The sequence below is a fragment of the Eurosta solidaginis genome, chromosome 3 (genome assembly GCF_040869045.1).
Source record: "Eurosta solidaginis isolate ZX-2024a chromosome 3, ASM4086904v1, whole genome shotgun sequence".
NCBI lineage: Eukaryota > Metazoa > Arthropoda > Insecta > Diptera > Tephritidae > Eurosta > Eurosta solidaginis.
Window position 1 is genome coordinate 201,170,407 of NC_090321.1, and position 7,251 is coordinate 201,177,657.

A 7,251-nucleotide genomic window follows, 5' to 3' on the forward strand; every position below is an offset into this window, starting at 1 on the left:
GGTATCATTTCTGGATAGTTTTCGGGATCCGTCCGGCATCCCGAGGGGTCATTTCGGTACTATTTCGGGATCATTTGGGGTACCTACCGGCATCATTTCTGGATGGTTTTCGGGATCCGTCAGGGATCCCGTTAGCGTCATTTTGGGACTATTAGGGGATCATTTGGGGTACCTACCGGCATCATTTCTGGATCGTTTTCGGTATCCTTCCGGGATGCCGTAGGGGTCATTTCGGGACATTTTCGGGAGCATTTGGGGTCCCTTCCGGCATCATTTCGGGATGGTTTTCGGGATTCGTCCGGGATCCCGTCGGGGTAATTTCATGACTTTTTCGGGATCATTTGGGGTTCCTCCCAGCATCATTTCTAGATGGTTTTCGGCATCCGTCCGGGATGCCGTCGGGGTCATTTCGGGACTTTTTCGCTACTAATACGGGATCTTTTGGGGACCCTTTCGCCATCATTTCTGGATGGTTTTCGAGATCCCGGGATCCCGTCAGGTTCATTTCGGGACTATTTGGGGATCATTTTGGAACCTCTCCGGCATCATTTCTGGATAGTTTCCTGAATCCGTCGGGGATCCCGTCGGGGTCATTTCAGGACCTTTTCGGGATCATTTGGGGTCCCTTACAAAATCATTTCTGGATGGTTTTCGGGATTCGTCCTGGAACCCGACGGGGTCATTTCGGGACTATATCGGGATCATTGTGGGGTACCCACCGGCATCATTTCTGGATGGTTTTCGGGATCCGTCCGGTATCCCGTCGGGGTCAATTCTGGACTTTTTCTCAACTAATACGGGATCATTTGGGACCCTTTTGGCATCATTTCTGGATGGTTTTCGGGATCCGTCGGGGATCCCGCCGGGCTAATTTGGGGACTTTTTCGGGATTATTTGGTGTCTCATCCGGCATAATTTCTGTATAGTTTTCGGGTTCCGTCCGGTATCCCGTCGGGGTCAATTCTGGACTTATTGTCAACTAATACGGGATTATTTGGGACCCTTTTGGCATCATTTCTGGATGGTTTCCGGGATCCGTCGGGGATCCCATCGGGGTACTTTCGGGACTTTTTCGGGATTATTTGGTGTCCCATCCGGCATCATTTCTGGATGGTTTTCGGGATCCGTCCGGTATCCCGTCGGGGTCAATTCCGGACTTTTTCTCAACTAATACGGGATCATTTGGGACCCTTTTGGCATCATTTCTGGATGGTTTCCGGGATCCGTCGGGGATCCCGTCGGGGTACTTTCGGGACTTTTTCGGGATTATTTGGTGTCCCATCCGGCATCATTTCTGGATGGTTTTCGGGATCCGTCCGGTATCCCGTCGGGTCAATTCTGGACTTTTTCTCAACTAATACGGGATCATTTGGGACCCTTTTGGCATCATTTCTGGATGGTTTCCGGGATCCGTCGGGGATCCCGTCGGGTGCTTTCGGGACTTTTTCGGGATTATTTGGTGTCCCATCCGGCATCATTTCTGGATAGTTTTCGGGATTCGTCCTGGATCCCGACGGGGTCATTTCGGGACTATATCGGGATCATTTTGGGGTACCCACCGGCATCATTTCTGGATGGTTTTCGGGATCCGTCCGGTATCCCGTCGGGGTCAATTCTGGACTTTTTCTCAACTAATACGGGATCATTTGGGACCCTTTTGGCATCATTTCTGGATGGTTTTCGGGATCCGTCGGGGATCCCGCCGGGCTAATTTGGGGACTTTTTCGGGATTATTTGGTGTCTCATCCGGCATCATTTCTGTATAGTTTTCGGGTTCCGTCCGGTATCCCGTCGGGGTCAATTCTGGACTTATTGTCAACTAATACGGGATTATTTGGGACCCTTTTGGCATCATTTCTGGATTTCCGGGATCCGTCGGGGATCCCATCGGGGTACTTTCGGGACTTTTTCGGGATTATTTGGTGTCCCATTCGGCATCATTTCTGGATGGTTTTCGGGATTCGTCCGGTATCCCGTCGGGGTCAATTCCGGACTTTTTCTCAACTAATACGGGATCATTTGGGACCCTTTTGGCATCATTTCTGGATGGTTTCCGGGATCCGTCGGGGATTCCGTCGGGGTACTTTCGGGACTTTTTCGAGATTATTTGGTGTCCCATCCGGCATCATTTCTGGATGGTTTTCGGGATCCGTCCGGTATCCCGTCCGGTCAATTCTGGACTTTTTCTCAACTAATACGGGATCATTTGGGACCCTTTTGGCATCATTTCTGGATGGTTTCCGGGATCCGTCGGGGATCCCGTCGGGTGCTTTCGGGACTTTTTCGGGATTATTTGGTGTCCCATCCGGCATCATTTCTGGATAGTTTTCGGGATTCGTCCTGGATCCCGACGGGGTCATTTCGGGACTATATCGGGATCATTTTGGGGTGCCCACCGGCATCATTTCTGGATGGTTTTCGGGATCCGTCCGGTATCCCGTCGGGGTCAATTTTTGACTTTTTCTCAACTAATACGGGATCATTTTGGCCATTTTGGCATCATTTCTGGATGGTTTTCGGGATCCGTCCGGAACCCCGTTAGGGTGATTTTGGGACTATTAGGGGATCATTTGAGGGCCTTTCCGGCATCATATCTGGATGGTTTTCGGTATCCGTCCGGGATCTCGTCGGGGTCATTTCGGGACTTTTTCGGGATTATTCGGGGTCCCATCCGGCATCATTTCTGACCCGTCAGGGTCATTTAGGGATCCGTTAATACGGGATCATTTGGGGACCCTTCCGGCATCACTTCTGGATGTATTTAGGGATCTGTACGGGAACCCATCAGGGTAATTTCGGGACTATTTCGGGATCATTTGGGGGCCCTTTAAGGGTCATTTCATGACTTTTTCTGTATTTTTTCGGGATCATTTGGGGACCCTTCCGAGGCCATTTCTGGATCCTTCCGGGATGCCGTAGGAGTAATTTCGAGATTTTTTTGTTACTTTTTCGGGATAGTTATGGGACCCTTCCAGGATCAATTCGGGATCCGTGCGGGATCCCATCGGGGTAATTTCTGTATGGTATTCGCGATCCGTCGTGGATCCCCTCGGGGTCATTTCGGAACTTTTTCAGGACTATGTCGGGATAATTTGCGAACCCTTCCCGGCTATTTTCTGGATGGTTTTCGAGATCCGTCCGGGAGTCCGTCAGAGTCACTTCGGAAATTTTTCGGGACTATTTCGGGATCATTTTGGAACACCTTCAGGGATCATTTCTGTGTTGTTCTCTGGATACGTCTAGAATCGTGTCGTTGTCATTTCGGTGTTTCTTGGGACTATTCCGGGAAATTTTGGAGACCCTTCCGGGGCATTTCTGGATGGTTTTCGGGATCCGTCCGCGATAGCGTGGGGGTCATTTCGTAGTTTTTTCTGGATAATTTCGGGATCATTTGGGATCCTATCAGGTTATCAGCTCATTTAGTTCTTTTTTTACTCAATTACAAAAATAAAATGCATTAGACAGACAGCAAAATTTTAAACAGATATCTTGATATGTGAATAGCCCATATATTTAAATTTATCCTTGCGGACGGGGCCGCGGGTAAAGGCTAGTCAAGAATAAATTATATAGGCGGCCGCCGTGGTGTGATGGTAGCGTACTCCGCCTACCACACCGAAGATCCTACATCAACATCATTGAATCTTACATTTGAGTCCAGTTAGAGAACCACAAGTTGTTAATTACATTTTTTCAACTTAAGCATATTTTGTTTTATAAAAAGCTCCCTCTTTTGCTGAGTACACTATGATTCTCGAGTTGAGCCACTGTTTCGAAACAAATTTTGAGATTTTAGAAGTATGCCTAGTTATCAACATGAGCTCTAATGGTACTCAAGCCCAAATGCTTTTTGGGTATATTCGACGAGTTTAACCCTGGCAGATCGACCGCTTAAGGTTAGCTTCAACTTCAGTTAAAGTAGACTGAAAAACTGCAGAATAAGTTAAAGCTGAAAAACCGGGCCTAAGTAATGCAATATACCAGTCGTTTACCAAAAGTTTCGAAGGATACTATTGAGCAAAATGATTTAAGTAATCGAACAGCAATGTAACAGGTGATCAAGGCTCTTGGCTGTTGTGAACGTTTTTTCCAACATTCACCACTTGTAGGAATTAACAATGGGAGGATAAAAAAAAGATTCTTCACTTGTAAGAATTCATAATGTTAACGACGAGTAAATTAGTTTTTTAGGAATATAAATATAATGCATAATGCAAAGGTACATTAGATCGTTTCAAAAAATGTTTGTTTTATGAAAGCGTTTAATCTCCCTACAGGAGAAACCTTGCACAAAATATCTAGGAATCATTGTAGACAGTAAGCTGTCATGGAAGCTCAACGTGAAGGAGATTGTGAAGAAGGCTTCAACGGTACTTTATGCATGTAAAAGAATACTGGGGTGTACGTGGGGCTTATCGCCCTCTCTTTCTCATTGGGTTTTCACAGCGATTGTAAGCCCTACCCTTTACTATGGAGTTCTTGTTTGGTGGAAAGCCACACAAAAAGCAACATACCTCAAAAAATTTGACGTGGTATGCAGACTATCAATGCTTAGCATTACGGGAGCCCTGAAAACAACCCCAACAGCTGCACTGTATGCCATTCTGCACATTCCACCTGTAGACCTGGTAGCAAAGAACATAGCGTTAACAACTGCAACCAGGCTCGGTGCCTCGGGGCAGCTTGAGCGCCGACCATACGGCCATAGTAGTATAGCGTCATCAATCACAAGACGAACAGACTACCTGATTCCCTATCTGCGCTTCGGGAGCGATCTTAAGGCCGCAATAGAGATGGACGGTTGGCGCAAGGGTGCTCAAATGGCGGACGAGGCGATACATGTGTACACGGATGGTTCCAAAGTAGTGGAAGGAGTAGGGTCTGCGGTATAATGTGCTGATCCGGAAATAAACAGATCCTACAGGCTGCCGGATTACTGTAGCATTTTCCAAGCAAAAATAGTAGCCTTAACCAAAGCAGTAGAAAGCCTGGAAGAAAATAGCCCAAGCTGCAATCGTGTTAACTTTTATATTGACAGTCAAGCAGCAATTAATTAAATGATCTCGCATAGCATAGCATCTAAATGTGTTCTAGGGTGTAAGCAGTCCCTGGAGAGAATCGGGACAGGGAGAAGCATGCATCTATATTGGGTCTCAGGGCATATGGGAATAGATGGGAATGAAAAAGTGGATGAACTAGCTAAAAAGGACGCTTCCCTTGAAGCTTGCTCCGTAGACGTCCCAATTAGACTGGGCGAAATTAAGCGAAGGCGAGAGGTGCACATGATCGACCAAGCAGGAAAGGCGTGGGTTCAAGCGCGGGGCTGTAAAGTGTCGAAGATTATGTGTAGGTCTTACAACCTTAGACTAAAAAAGTTGCTTCTATCGTTAAAAAGAGAGGACTGTAGACTCATGACGGGTATTCTGACTGCAAACTGCCTTCTGGCTTCACATGCCTTTAAATTAGGCTTGGTCACTGATAGCAGATGTAGGAATTGCGGGCTGGAGGAGGAAACGATCGAACACGTTCTGTGCTCGTGCCCTGCGCTTACCAGACTAAGACTCCAGCTATTAAAAGTGATACAGCTGTCAGATCTATAAGCAGCAAGTGGCTTAAGTCCTAGGAAGCTTCTAGTATTTGCCAAGAGGACGGAGTTATTTTATAACATAGGTTCTGGCTTTTGATAGGGTTTCTCACTTTGGTCGTTAAGACAAACTTCTGGTAACACTACGAACTTATTCAGTCTATGTGAGGTTCTCATGGACCGGCCAGTTCAATCTAACCTAACCTAGTGAAAAATCGGTAAAAAACTGGCCCGATGAGGTCCTCTCTGTGACAGGACTTATTTAACTAAAAGTTTGGAGAAAATATAGAGGGTATGGTCTGGGACAAGAAAGCATAGAAAACGTAGAAAGATTTCCATTTCAGTGTCAAAAGTTTTCTATACGCAACAACAAAATACATTTGTGAAAACTTTTCTACGGTTTTCACATTTTCTATATTCCCATGTAGTATATTTAAATAGCAAATTTATAATTTTGACAAAAATCTAAAAAAAAAAAATAAAGAATTTTTGTGCGGGCCAGCTTTTAGAAATTTTTCATTGCAGAAAATATGCATTTAATATCTGTTGTTGTTGGCGGCAGCCGTGGTGTGATTTTAGCGTGATCCGTCTACCACACTGAAGATCCTGGGTTCACGCCGCGGGCAAAGCAACATGAAAATTTTAGAAACAAAGTTTTTCAATTAGACGAAATTTGTCTAAGCGGGGTCACCCCTCAGCAGTGTTTGACAAGCACCCCGAGTGTATTTCTGCCATGAAAAGCTCTCAGTGAAAACTCATCTGCCGTTCGGAGTCGGCATAAAACAAGTAGGTCCCGTCCCGCCAATTTGCAGGGAAAATTAAAAGGGGCACGATGTAAATTGGAAGAGAAGCTCGGTCTAAAATCTCTTCGGAGGTTATCACGCCTTACATTTATTTATTTATTTTTTGTTTTTGTAGCAGTTAATATCTCATCTTCGCCGCTAAATATATTTTTAAATCGAAAGGAGTGTGCTTGTATAAATGGTGCGTTCTCCTAGAAAAGGCGTTTAAGCCTAGAAAATGTGTAAAATATTCTGTCCTTTTTACGAATACTAGACTAAGTGAATTGCCCTAGAGCATTTTTGAGGTATTTTAAAACCCGGGTAATTAAGTATAAAAAACTAAGTTTTCTTTTCCACCTGCGCGTTTCGATACTATTCGTACCCTCTTCAGGGAGTCAACTTTATATACCAAAACATAAAGCAATCAAATAAAGGATTTTTGTTTTTTGAAACGGTCTAATATAGCGATGTTCTACTTATGTAAATGAATACGCATACAAATTTAAAAGATGTTTTATAAAACAAAAAACGTACATATCTAGCGTCCCATATTATCTAGTATCTATTGTAATATCCTTAATTAGTGAATCCGTCTAATGTTCAAATAATTTCATACAAACATGTTTGTATAGCTTATGTATTCCTAATGATATTTGTATCTTAAATTTCGCAATAAATCATATATTTAATAAAAAAGTATTTTGCTATAAACTATTTTTAGTTAAAAATTTTAATTAGACCAAGTTTACATAAGGCAAGATTATCTTAATTTTCGTACTTAACCCTAATCGGTTATTAAATAACTATATTTCCCATATAAATTTTAACCTTCGGTAATCGGTAATTATGAACATGTTTCAGAGATGGCGATTTTGTTTCATAAAC